General features: G+C 36.2%; 1 long non-coding RNA gene across 5 annotated transcripts; it reads left to right on the top strand.

The window, feature by feature from the left end:
- Window positions 1,296-9,082, top strand: LOC109230171. Of its 5 annotated transcripts, none has more exons than XR_002068617.1 (5): window positions 1,296-1,473; window positions 3,681-4,442; window positions 4,919-5,013; window positions 5,101-5,432; window positions 8,838-9,082. It is a non-coding gene; the product is annotated as an uncharacterized LOC109230171 (long non-coding RNA). The 5 variants fall into 5 exon arrangements; XR_002068616.1 differs by having other exon boundaries at window positions 3,681-4,838; XR_002068615.1 differs by lacking the exon at window positions 3,681-4,442.

Raw genomic sequence — 13,507 nt, 5'->3', positions numbered from 1 at the left:
TTCTAGGTACCTCAAATCCGAACTCGATGTCTTATCCTCGTGGTCTATTACAGGATCAATCTTCGATCCTTCACACCGATCTCGATAAATCAGTCCCGATTTTAATCGTATATATATATATATATATATAAAATTATAAAAGTACGAATGTTTAGAAGCTAAATGTTGAGTGACAAAAATATTCTCAAAATATCAACGGACTTTTTTGCCCTTAAAGTTAAATTTTTCTTTCATGAAACAATTTAATATTGGATATAACTGTCATATTGAGTAGAAACTCAGTCCTTTGAATAAGAAGAATTCTATGCTATATCGGATACAAAGATAGAGTAACCTATGTTGAATAGATTACAAAGCATCGAACTAAGCTCCAAGCGGTTTGGAATTTCAAACACCGTTCAACTTCAAATTATTTCTTTATAGATATTATTTGGTATTAGATAGAATTGTAATATTAAGGAGTTCTTCCAATGGTTATGACTTTGTCAATTAAAGTTGTGATAATTAAAAATTATGATATGTGATAAAGTCTTAAAAACTGCATAGAAGTAGGACTTTAATAATTACTAATAAAAACCTAACAGAAAATTAGTGAAAAGACATGTCATTCCGACTAATGCCGACTTTAAAGACATACGTCATTCTTTAAAGTTGGACCACTTATATTTTCAGATCAAATTATAATTTATGTATGAGAATTGGACCATTATGTTCTAGATCACAATGTAATTTCTTTATGTTGGAGTCGATTCCTTTAAGTTATAACACACTTAAATTTTAATTTTTTCTTGAAGAAGTTATTTCATTCTGGATAGAATTATAATACTTAGGACTGCCTAATGTTGTGGTTCCGCTCTGCTATAATATAGTTAATTATCCGCATGTAATATTTCTATCCACTTTTTGTTATGACCTATTTAATTATTTGCAAGTGATATTTCATATTGTTAAAGCAAGAAGGAGAACTTACAATATGATTAAAATTTTCTAACTTACATATTTAAGTCCTTTTTGAAAAACAATCAAACACAAACCACTACAAGAAATTTGATTTTTAACGATCATTCTTAACGAAGGGACATAAAACCGGTCGTTATAAGTGTATTTATAATAACCAAATTTTTTTCCGGTCGTTAAAACTAATTTACCTTAATATTAACGAGGGGATAATATTGGGCCGTTAAAATATAACACATCCGTTCGTTAATAATTATTAATTAACTAAAAAGTAGCGCTAAATTTTCCCACTTTTTTTTCCCAATCCGCCAAATCTCCCGTCCCACCCCCACCCCCCACCCAAAAACAAAAAAAAAGAAAAAGCCCTAAAGTTCGACTTAAACTTCTCTAACAATTGGTAAATGCTATTTTGAACGAATTAGCAGAGAATTGTGCTACGACAAATTCAGCGAATTAGCGGCTCGTCACCTTCATCGACAACAGCGGCTCATATTTGAGGTTCTTCTCATCTTGGAGGTTAATTGCTTATTTCAATCTGATATATTATTGATTTTCAATCTTGGCCTCTCATCCGTTTTACATACGATGTCCTGCTTGAATGGAAATTTTTTGTGAAACTTGATTCTTGTTTTAAACTATACAAATTTGATCAGAGGTATGGGGTATGAGAATTGGCTAAAGTTATTTGGTAGTATGTCTCTGTTTTCAATCTCAATTGTAGTGCAAAAGATCAGTATGAAAGAATGAGCAAGGGTATGTTAGATATGTTGCACTTAGTGGAGAGGTGGCTTGTCCAGTTTTTGAACTGTATCACAAAGTACATGCTGCACATTCTTTCCCTCCTCATTCATCACATGATCATGCTCATTGAGCAATGCTTCAAACGAGTTAGAAAACTCTATATTCTTTGATGTTATGACCTGGTCTTTCAGACCTGGAGATCTCCTATTTTTAGGTGATCGATGCATCACTGCTTGCTGCTGATTAGCAGGTGTTCGAGCAACAACTGTCCAGTCCTCTCCAGCTATATTCTTTACTGTTCCATCTCCCATACCTATCTTCTTTGGCCCATCTTAGAATTAGAGCTATTCCTCAAGTCAACTGTTGCAATTTGCTGCTGCCTGAATGGTACAAAAGCGTGTGCATTTGGGCTTAAACCTTTCTTGCATTAACTCCTTCACGTTCCTGCCCCTCATCTTGTGTAACAGTAGCTAAAAAACCTACTGGTTTTTCAACTACATCAACAATTGCAGCACTAGATTTAGGAGCCCAGACAGTAGGTCGATCACCAGTTGCATTCAATGCAACATTAGCCTCCAACTTCGAACCTATAGTATAGCTGCTTCAATTCCACTTTTTCGACTGCCACTGCTACATGATTCTTAGTATTGTTTCCTCGATCACGCCCTGTAACAGCTACACTACCTCAAAGCATCTATATCTTCAAGACCTTGCCCTTCATCGTGCACAGCAGTAGGTTTAATAACTGCTGGTTTTTCAACCATCTCAAGTGCAGCAGTATTAGCTTGATCACCCATCTTATGCAAACTTGTATGGTTTTTTAAAGCTGATCCCACAGCCTCGTAAATCCTTGCTAACGCAGTAGCAGCAGGGATATCCGGGAACTAGAGCTCCTTTCATTCCTGGGATTGTCAAGAGCTTTTAAGTTATCCATGTCATGAGTTAAAAGAGCTTGGAGGATGTTTGTAGGAGTCAAATTATATAGTGCAACCACTCCACTTGTAATAGCTACCTGTCCAGTAGATTTCTGGATCAAATTAAGCTTAGAAACCGTACCTGATAGTTGCTGTCCAGTCGGAACAAAAGCAGCAACATTAGGACTTAGCTTTGTCTTGCTTTGCACACTAGGAGATGGACTCGCAACCTGCTCAACCACAGCTACTGCCCCTTCCTTTGCTTTACCCCCTTGTCGTGTTGACGAACCATTTTCTTGAGTGTTTAGCTCCTGGGAATCACCAACATAATTTCTTCACCTTATCATACTCTTCTACTTTGTCAGCCCATGTCTTACGGTTAGAGCTAACTGCCTCCTGTAGCTCGTTTAAATTCTGGACAGGTTCATCATTCAACTCATCTTCACTTATCATGTCATCATGTTCTTCTCTTGTTTGGTCAGCCCCTCCTTTTGGTTGTTTTCTTAGCCGATCCTCCACCACCAGAATTTGTACTACAAAAATGCTTGTCACCAGCAGATCGATTTTGAGAAAGAATTCCAGCTGATGCATTCTTTTTGTGTGTTACTGAACTCCAGCCTTCCTCTCTGTTCACATCCAGTCCTTCCTTGCTACTAGAGTTTGTAACCTGTTCCAATAGTTCATTAGGTTTAGTAGATTGTGCAGCAGATTGTGCTGGAACTGCACCAATTCTGCCTGAATTCACAAACAACTGCCCAGCTTTTTTCTCCTTTCTTACTTGTACTCTATCTTTTGCTTGATCATCTGTAATTTGTTGCGACTGCCCAGCTGTTTCCTTTGCCTTAACACCTGCATCAGTTGCACTATCCAAAACTTTCACACCTCCAACACCTTGCCCCTGAATATGCACAGCAGTAGGTTTCAAACCTGCTGGTTTTTTAACTTCAAGTGCAGCAGTGGTTTAATAACTGATGGTTTTTCAACCATTTCAAGTGCAGCAGCATTAGCTTGATCTCCCCCCTATTCAAATTTGTGTGATTTTGTAAATCTGATCCTATAACCTTGTAGATCGTCGCCAAAGCTGTAGCAGCAGGGATGTCTCTGGGAAGTTTGGATTTGACAAGAATTTTCTGTTGATCATCACTCATCTACACAGTGTTTTTAGCAGCAACCTTACCACTGTTGCCTCTTTGATCCACCAGTGAAACTCCTCGATCATGTATCCTTTCCTGAGACACATCTGGACTTTTCGAAACAGTACCTTTAGGCGTAGGATCACTTGTAGCAATTGTAGCAGCAGCTGTTTGTAAAACCTGTTGAAGATGCCCAGGTGAAACACTATTAACCTTGGTAGCTTTAATAGCCTGCACATCAGCTGGTACATCCTCTGAATCCTGCACAAGGCTGCTTCAACTGGGACTGCATCAATCCCATTAACGACAACTGAATATTAGCTAAACTTTTACCAGCTTCATGCACAGTAGCAGCTTGTTGATTTTCACTAGCTTGCAACTGCAATAACTTCTGATGCCCATCTACTGAACTGCTGGTTCAAATTCGTCAGTTGTATGATCTAGACCTCAAGAGATTTAACATATCATATGTCTGATCATTGCGAGGAACTTTAATGGCAGCTCTTGTGATCATAATTGATGAGAAAAATCTTCAAAATGAAACTGTAGATAATATACAGAAATAGAAGGTGATTCGCATCTCTATATTCTAAGTATCAGCTTCAGAATCAAAGGATAAAGAGATGCAGAGGGGACAGAGGAGATGACCAATTTTCAGCTCCTAATAAGCACAGTTCTTCACTCATAAGATAATAAAGTAAGTGGTATTCTATTATTATACCAGATCTTGTCTCAAAGTTGAAGCACTTACCAATTTATACATTCTCTCTCTTTTCTTCTTCTGGTGCAAGGGAATTTAGACCCCACGGTGTGGGAATTGTTGTTGTTGGTGCAAAGGAATTTACCTGAACAGTTGTATAGATTTGTGGATTTCTAAAATGAAATCCATATTGTATAGTTCTTTTTCCCAGGATGGCACTTGTATAATGATTTGACAACAGTGAATTATATAACATTTGCTAGCACCTATCAAAAATGAAAAGAAGCATATTAGAATTCTCAGTATAACTGAAGGATTCTTATGAAGGATTCTAGTTCATTTGTAGCTTATCGTACGGGTAGTAAACCAATTAGGGAGATCATTTATGAAATGGTGAGTAAATCTTATAATTCTATTAAGAAACCTCATCTTTGTTACAAAGATTTCTTTGACTTGTTTATTGTAATGTGAAGGGAGGTAAAGATTGTAAACCACCAGATGTGGCAACTATTTTTTTTTAGACTCGTAAGAAGAACAACAAGCTTGTCGAACCTGAAACCAGTGAGAAGTATGTATGTTTATTGATAAATTTTAATTTTATATTATTTATTTATTGTGTTGTATTATTTTAATTAAATAATTTTTTATTTTACAGGATAAAATCAAAGAATTGGTGCAATCTGAATCATCTCTTACAAATATTGAGGTTGTAGAAAGGTGCTTCAGACCTCAACAAAAGAGTCATGTAGTTGGATTTGGTGGTGGGATAACCGCTAAGGAGTTGAAAGGTGGTAACTCCTCTAAAGCTGCATTGTTGGAAAAGCTGAATGCTACTGTAAAAGAAAATGAATCGCTAAAAGGACGTTTGGAAGGGATAGAGAGTAAATATGATGAGCTAGGGAGTAAATACTCACATCTTGCAAAGATAGTGTTTGATCAGCCTTCATCACCATCTTCAAGTGATCAATGGATTGAATCATATAACGGGTTAGTACATTGAAAATCCTATTTTACTCTAACATGCCGTGTGAGTTGTCGTTTTCCATCTCATCTTATTCATCCTCTTCTACTTGATAGGCCCAAATCTTATGATTGCACCAGAATTCACTTGTAACAGTTAATTGCTCCTTAGAAACCGGCACCTTATTTGTAGAATTTGCTTGAGATATTGAGGCCATACCCAACCAATGAAAAGTTAAAAACTGTTATTTTGGAATTACTTAATGGCATTATGGCAAAGTAAGGAAACACAATATTTTTAGGAAATAAACCTCTGGTGGCCATGCATCAGATTCTTTCAAGCTGACATTTGTTTCAAGTTGTTTGAACTTGAGGTAAATGCAAGCGCTAGATGCATCAATACGATGGTCAGACATCAAACTAATCCAAAACAAATTAATGTATCTGAACTAACTTGACAAATAAAGATATATGGTAATGCATCAACTCCTGGTACTTTTAAACTTGAATTTTTTGACATTAGAAACCGGAAAAAAACATCAAACCAAGATAAAGTCCTTTATTGTTGGTTATTCCCTGTAGATATTAGTTGCTGCCCCGAATCACCTTCTTGTTCCCCAAACGACTCCATTAATTGTGAAGGAATCTTTTGTGCCGATGTGCAAGTTGTCCAAGCTCCACAACTACAGGACGGAGACAACTTTACTGTTGCTCCAAGGCTCCCGTTCAATCTAGTATATTTCTCCTTGGCAGTAATGATCTCACTGCTGCTGGTCTGCAAGTTCTGAATGTAGTAGTTTCATAGCAGTTCGATTCAGCGTCAATAGGAATTTTTCAATACGTTATACATGGATGTGATAATAACCTAATTCATGTACAAGTCTCATCATCTGCAATTTGAGTTCAGGAATAAGCTGATTTCAGATAAACCAAGTAAAATTTGCTTCTTGAGCTTCTGTTCTCTGATTATTATGTAGACAACAGAATGAAGATGTTGATGTTATGCATTATCATGAAGTGAAAGCTCACAAATTTGTAATCTTATTTCTGTCTGAGCCGAATCTTTTACATGTTAATTGCCTTCTAGATTAAACTATCGAGCCTTCGGCCAGCTAATTAGGCTTGCTAATGCATGTGACGACTTTTATTTCTAACATATCAACAAAATGAGACCTTTCTCGAGGCCCTATTCAGAAAGGGGTTTAACCTTTCTATCCTTTCTAATCTGGTTTCCATGGAACTGGTCTTTCTTGTCTGATTAATACCCTCTAATTATGTCCGCTCCTTTCAACTCCATTATGCCTTAAAATAAATTTAGACTTTATTTCTGGATGTTGGAAGCACTAAGTTGCTGTCACTCGGTTGAGGAACTTAATGAAGAGCTTGTGCTAGTTGAGTTGGCTCGAATAGAGGCCATTAAGGAATTCAGAGCAATTGAAGCTCAAAGAAGGGAAGACGGCGAGAAACATTCAGCAGCAATGGAGGAGAACAGGAAGAAAATGAATGACATGGTCCAAGAAATCCAGAGATCAGAAGAGCTACGAGAAAAGCTGGCCTTGACAACTTCAGATGTCCAAGTTTTGGAAAGTGAATTGAAGCAAGTTAAGGAAATGGACAGATGGATTCATAAAAGCGAGAGCTTGATGATCCAATCTGATTTCCTGGAAAAAGACTTATCTTTGTTGCAGTCATTGAAAGAAGACTTGGAGACAGCAAAGCAAGAATTAGCTTCCATTAAAAGAGGCAGCTTTGAGTTTATGGCTTCAATGGACATCGTGAGGAATGAGCTCAGACGCATCTCTGAGGAATCAGCTCGGTTAAAGAAAAAAGGAAACAAAGCAGACTTGACGATTCAGAACCTGAACACAAAGCTTCTGAGGGCAAAGGCTAAACTGGAAGCTGCATCAGACAATGAAGGAAAAGCAAGCTCTATTGCTTCAAGTTTATCCCTCACTCTTGAACAGTTGAGAAATGAAGCTGAGAAAGAAAGGGTGACAGCAACTGAGGAAGCTGCAACATCCAGAAATAAAGGCAGCAGTCCTCACTAGGCTAAGAGTGATTCATTCGGTTAGACAGCAGTCCTAGTGGCTCCATTTACTGCCCATTCTTCATATTTTGAATTATGCACTGCTTGAACATCTAATTCTTGCATCTCAGCTACATCAACCCCTTCCAGTTCTTGTCCCTTATGCACAGGCTGGGACATTGCTGCTACTGTGTCCGCTGCCCCCGTATCAATCAAATTCACATTAGCAGCTTCTAATCCATCAGTTCGTGCACTAGTACTATCACGAGCAGCAGATGCTTTAACTAGTGTACCTACTTCAATAGCTTCTCCTTCCTTAGTAGTCTGATCCATCCTCTTAATAACTGCTAGTTTTTCCACTGATGCAACGGGTGCAACATTCATTTCCATTAAATTCATGATCTCTATTCTACCATCTAATTCATTAGTGTGTTGGATCATTTGTTCTATGATTTGCTCTGACCCCAAGTTAGATTCACACCGTTTCAAAGATATTCTTGACGAGGCAATTGCTGCAGGTACAGTTTAGCTTCAGTTGGATGAGCTTCTTTGAGAAATTGTGTGTTCATGACACTGTTAATCACATTAAAACCATTTCTGATCCCCAACTTAGTCCATATTGATTTAGATTTCATGGATCTGTTTCATGTTACAATCTCTGACAATTTCTAACATGGGCTGGACATTTTCCATGTTCTGATCATTTTTCCTTTTGCGAACTGCTTTGCCACCTGGTTACTGCTTCCCAGTTACATAATTACATCTTTTAGTATTGTTATATGGTGATGTTGGAACAAATATTAACGTCCCTAGATGCAGCTCGATCCACAGTCGCATTCAATGCAACAGCAACCTCCAAATTTGAACCTACAGTAGCTGGAACATTTACAGATGCTTCAACATGTCCTGCCCCTGCTACTGTTTGTTGATTATTACTAGTGTTTGCTTTATTCAAAACCTCCTTTTGTATATTTATTCTAGATCCTGAGGCAGTCATATCACCTTGTCGATTATGCCTAGAATTAGCACCGTTTACAGCCTTATAAAGCCTTGCCAAGGCTGTAGTAGTAGGAACATCATCTGTAGGTTTAGATTGACCCTTCACCATCTTTGAAACATTACCTACTGGATTAACTGGACCTCTATTATTTCCAGTTTGTGCGACGTGTTGCTGCCCAATGTTTCCATCAACAAACAGAAAAGTACAAAAAAGAAACAACTTCTAAATGCTTTCCTGCGAGATATTCTTTATCAATTTACACTTATCTAATAAGGTGGTTTAATTCTTTTTGTTATCACTGCTTCGTGGATTCATACTTGGATGCTTAATTGACTTGAGCACATATTACTATGTTGTAATTTTACACCGATTTTCTACAATCTACATAAATATCTTCATTCCACAGGATGCTTGGAGGACAACACTTCTAAGAGTGAAGGAAACATTGAAGGCTAAGGAGCTCGAGGAAGATGATCTTACTTAATTTGTTCCCCTTTGACCTATTGTAAACTACTAGTACATCCTTTATGTGATTTTATTTGTACTGCTTTCAAATATGATACTTTAGTTCTTTGTATTAACAAGATATCAAGTATTTGATTTATTTTTCAATGTTGTTGAGCGTGTATGAAAGCATATAAATAATTATTACTATTCATGTAATTTAAATTTTCATTATATTTATTATATTTTCATATTAGAGAAGAAAAATGTGGTCACTAAAACTCTTTAAGGACAGGTTTCTCAAATAGATAAATGACTACTAACGAAGAGAATTTCGGTTGTTAAAAGTAACTATACAATTAACGAAGGGAATATCGGTCGCTAAAAGCACTTGAATTGACTTAATACATTGTTGTCGTTAAAGACTTTTAATGACCGGATAATAAATTAGCGAGGGGAAAATCTTGTCGTTAAAAAGCATGTTTAACGATCGAAAATTATGCCGTCGCTAAAGATCCTTTAACGACCGGATTGTAAACCGGTCGTTAACTTTTAACGTCGGGACTTTTAACGACCGGTGATGACCGGATTTTTTCCGGTCGCTAATAACTTATAACGATCGGAATTGGACTTTTAACGACCAGATTTCCCCTCGCTAAAGCCCCATTTTCTTGTAGTGAACTGATTTCGTATAATAAGATGTTTGCCACCTTATTGACTCTAGAAAAGAGCTCAATCAAAACATTAATGCATGAGTTTCGATTACTTGACTTTTACGAGTCAAATAACTTTTTCTCTTCTTTTTCTTTCTTTCTTTCATTCTTTCTTTGCTTTAACTTCCTTTAGGGCATCTTCGGTGAAGATTAATGTACTATTTTTATTTTTATTTTTAATCTTGTGAATTGCGATATAACACTTGATTCTATTATGCTCGTCAAATAAATATTTTAATTCTTTGTGAAATTATGAAATTATTTAAAAATAAAATTTTATAATAATTGATGCAAGATAACATGCAACGAACGAGAAAAGTATTTACTTCAATATGCATGAATCATTAAGACTCATCTAACGTAAATCATAAAATCACAAAAGTTATTAAATACTGTTGCATTCTTTAACTAAATTTACAATTTAATCGTATAACTTTGTACACGTTTTATAATATTTATCAAAATATATTCGTGCAACGCACGAACACACATATATATATATATATATATATATATATATATATATATATATATACGTGAGCTAAAGTGTTTATATTGCCTTTGATACGTGAGAACCATGTCTCTTACAAATAATTAGAACCCTCTTTATATAGTAGAGGAATCCTATCTATGGTACATGTCGCGCCCCTTTTTCTCACGAAATCGGATTTACGACATTTGGGAGGACAATTCGTTCCCTTTTGGGGATTGGGTTTAAGAGAATTGAAGAGTCGCCACCTCATGATTTGAGTGCATTAGTATACTAAGAAGGGTTTGTTTGGATAACCTGAGATTGGGTAAGGGCTTGAAATTATTCCGAGAGGAAGGTGTTAGGTACCCTTCAGAATCCACTAGTGTGGTTCCCGGCCAAGCTATGGTTGTGGACTTAAGGTACAGATGACATGTAAGCAAGTAAGACTTTCAAATAAGACGGGATTTCACATAATGGTTACAAATTTGATGAAGTTTAAAGAAACGGAAGGAAAGCTGAATTTTGAGGAAGAAAAACAGTTTGGAAAATTTGAAAATAAATAATGAAATAAACAAGTAAAAGAGAGGGGGGAGGGGGGGGGGGTCCTAGGTTTATAAATAATATGGACCACCCCATACAATGCCCGGTAACCATTTATACACGTGGTGTTATCGCGTGGTCATCATATTCATATCTACCCTTTCCCACCCCGTTAAGGTATTAAACGCGGAATGGTCTCGTTTTACTTATTGCATGCTATTACCCACCCCAATCCTATCAGTCCCGGAGGTATTTGAGACTACTAATCCTAAAAAGGAAGGGGTATGAGGTTTTATAGTTATAAAAGGACAAAATTCTAAGGCGACAATCAAAACACATATGTCACAAGTTTGGAAAAAAGCACTCAAACAAATAAGGCTCAGACAGTCCTCCTTAGATCAAAAAAAGCATATAGTTTAGCATGTCTTGCACGTACTGATTAGGGTCTGATTAAACTTAAAAGTTAGAGCAGGCTGATTGATCATAATTTTCAGATAAGAAGTCTGAGTTAGACCTGCCCGCTGGTTGTAATTAATAAAGACTGTTGCAGTTTATAACTTTTACCCTAAGGCTTGCCTAAGTGATAGACGAAAACCTATAGGCATGATATCTATTGATTTCAGAAACAAAGAGGTAAGCTGATTGCAGATTGATTTAGGAAAAGGTTGCCAGTTTTAACAGAAGGAGTACAAGTTTCGCAATTGATAATGCATTACTACTGACAGTTTAAACTTACAAACGAGTGAGGCGATTCAGATTTGATTAGAACCCCTATAGGCATGCTTTCTACATGTTTGTTGACTTTAAACACTGTTATAGACATAGAGAAGTGCAAAAATCCTACAACATGCTATCTAGGTGTTGCATTTTTATTACGAGCATGATATCTGATTACATTGGTTATTAGGGCCTATGAACACGTTTGCCTAATGAGAGATGAGTATGCAAGAATCAGAAAGGACCTATAAGCATATTATCTACATACATGTGCATCCTATAGACATGGTATCTATGTGAGTGCAGAAATTCCTATTGACAAGTTATCTACATGATATGCAGAAATTCATAAGTAAACTATAGGCAGGATATCTATGTGAATGCAGAAATCAGAAATTCTATAGGCGGGATATCTATGTGAATGCAGAAATCAGAAATTCCTATAGGCAAGTTATCTACCCTTTGCATACAGTTATTCCCTCCCTTTTTCATTAGTCATCCCCAATATTTATTACAAGTTATTACAACCCAGAATAAATGTAAGAAAGGAAAAATACATTAGAAATTAAAAGTAAAACCAAAGGGAGCCTAATTTAGGCTGCTTGTCTGAAACATGAGATGAACCAACTCCAAGAGATCATGATCCAAAGCCTTTCTCTCATTTGAATGTGTCAGAGTTCCCTAAGAGCCTCATGTGGACTCCGGGCAGTGCTCACACCCAAATACATTACAGGATTAAGATATAGTGCAGTGTGGAGGGGCCAGCCCTCAAGTGTCCGAGTTCAGAGGGAACTCAAGGTCCCAAGGCAAGGCTCACGAGGGGGGGGCAGAACCTTAAAGACTNGGGGGGGGGGGGGGGGCAGAAATTAGAGACTAGGAGAGTGTGCAAGTGCAGAGATGAAATTCTGAAAGGGGAAAGGGAAAAGGGAATAACTTAAAATCAGAACACATAAGGGTATAGGGGAGTGAGGAATTTACAAGAACACAAGGAGAACAGGCTGATGGGCATACCCAGCAATGGAAGATGCTGGCACACTCTGAACAACTAATTTTTGACCCCACCCAAATTTTTTACTATTTTAGTGTAAATATTTCTTTTAGGTTTAATCTTAATATTTATCTTATTCTTAATAGGTTTTATTAAAAAAAAAAAATTACAAAAATACTCTCATTCTTAGAGCGCAAAGAATCCTTCTTAGTATCATTTACAGTACATGTAGATATTTAGTTTTCATATATTGTAAGAAATAATGGTTATTCTTCTTATCTTCATAATTTAATTATCTTTTGAAATAAAAGCCAAAAAACAAAAAAAATTCAGAATAAGCTAAAATCACGTTAAAGTGATTAAGCTTGTTATCAAATTTTTATTTAAAAAGAATGAGCTAAGATCACGTTAAAGTGATTAATTTTGTTATCAAATTTTTATTGAAAAATCTGATTTTATATTAAAAAAAAAAAGGCCCATAACCCCATTTTTCCCAAAATACTCCTCACGTCCTTTCCCACTCCCCCATTTTCACTCACGTTCTTACATGCACACACACATGATCTTGGACACACACACACACACGACATTATACACACACATTTCTATATATATGAAGAGATTTCACAAAAGAAAAGGAGGAGATTTTAAAAGAAAACGTTTAGTTTTTGGAGGAAAAGTTTATGGAAAGAAATTTCTTTCCGTGATAGTTTGAGAGTCCTCATAAGTCTTCATAATTAATTTAGAAAATCAAGACAGAGTTTGATGACGGAGCTTAACTGAAATTCAAGGTCGAAATTCGAGATTCAATTCGTGGTTCTAGTGGTGGTTAGCCTTTGTCTGAAAGAGTTTGATCACCAGAGTTTCATTTTATACATTGCTCATCCAAGCAAAGAGTTATATTCACTGATTTCCTATTAATATTGGAAAGCTTCTTAAGGTTCATTACTTCTTTTTCTTTCCGTAACTTTAAGTAATTTAACATCTGTTTATTTTTGTGATGTGGTTGAAGTAGAGATTCATACAATAGTTTGTTATAATTTTATTTTTTGTTAGTCGGTTCCGTGCTTTTAGTCTAATGCATGAAATTACCTATTTTGGGTGAATTCAAGACCAACTGTCAAACATTCTAAATGGATATAATTTTATACTTTTACTATTTGAGTTCTACTTAGAAAATGCATCAATTTAAGAAATAACGA

This window comes from Nicotiana attenuata, chromosome 1, assembly GCF_001879085.1.
Source record: "Nicotiana attenuata strain UT chromosome 1, NIATTr2, whole genome shotgun sequence".
In the NCBI taxonomy this organism is placed as follows: Eukaryota; Viridiplantae; Streptophyta; class Magnoliopsida; order Solanales; family Solanaceae; genus Nicotiana; species Nicotiana attenuata.
This window is presented reverse-complemented; position numbering and strand designations above follow the sequence as displayed.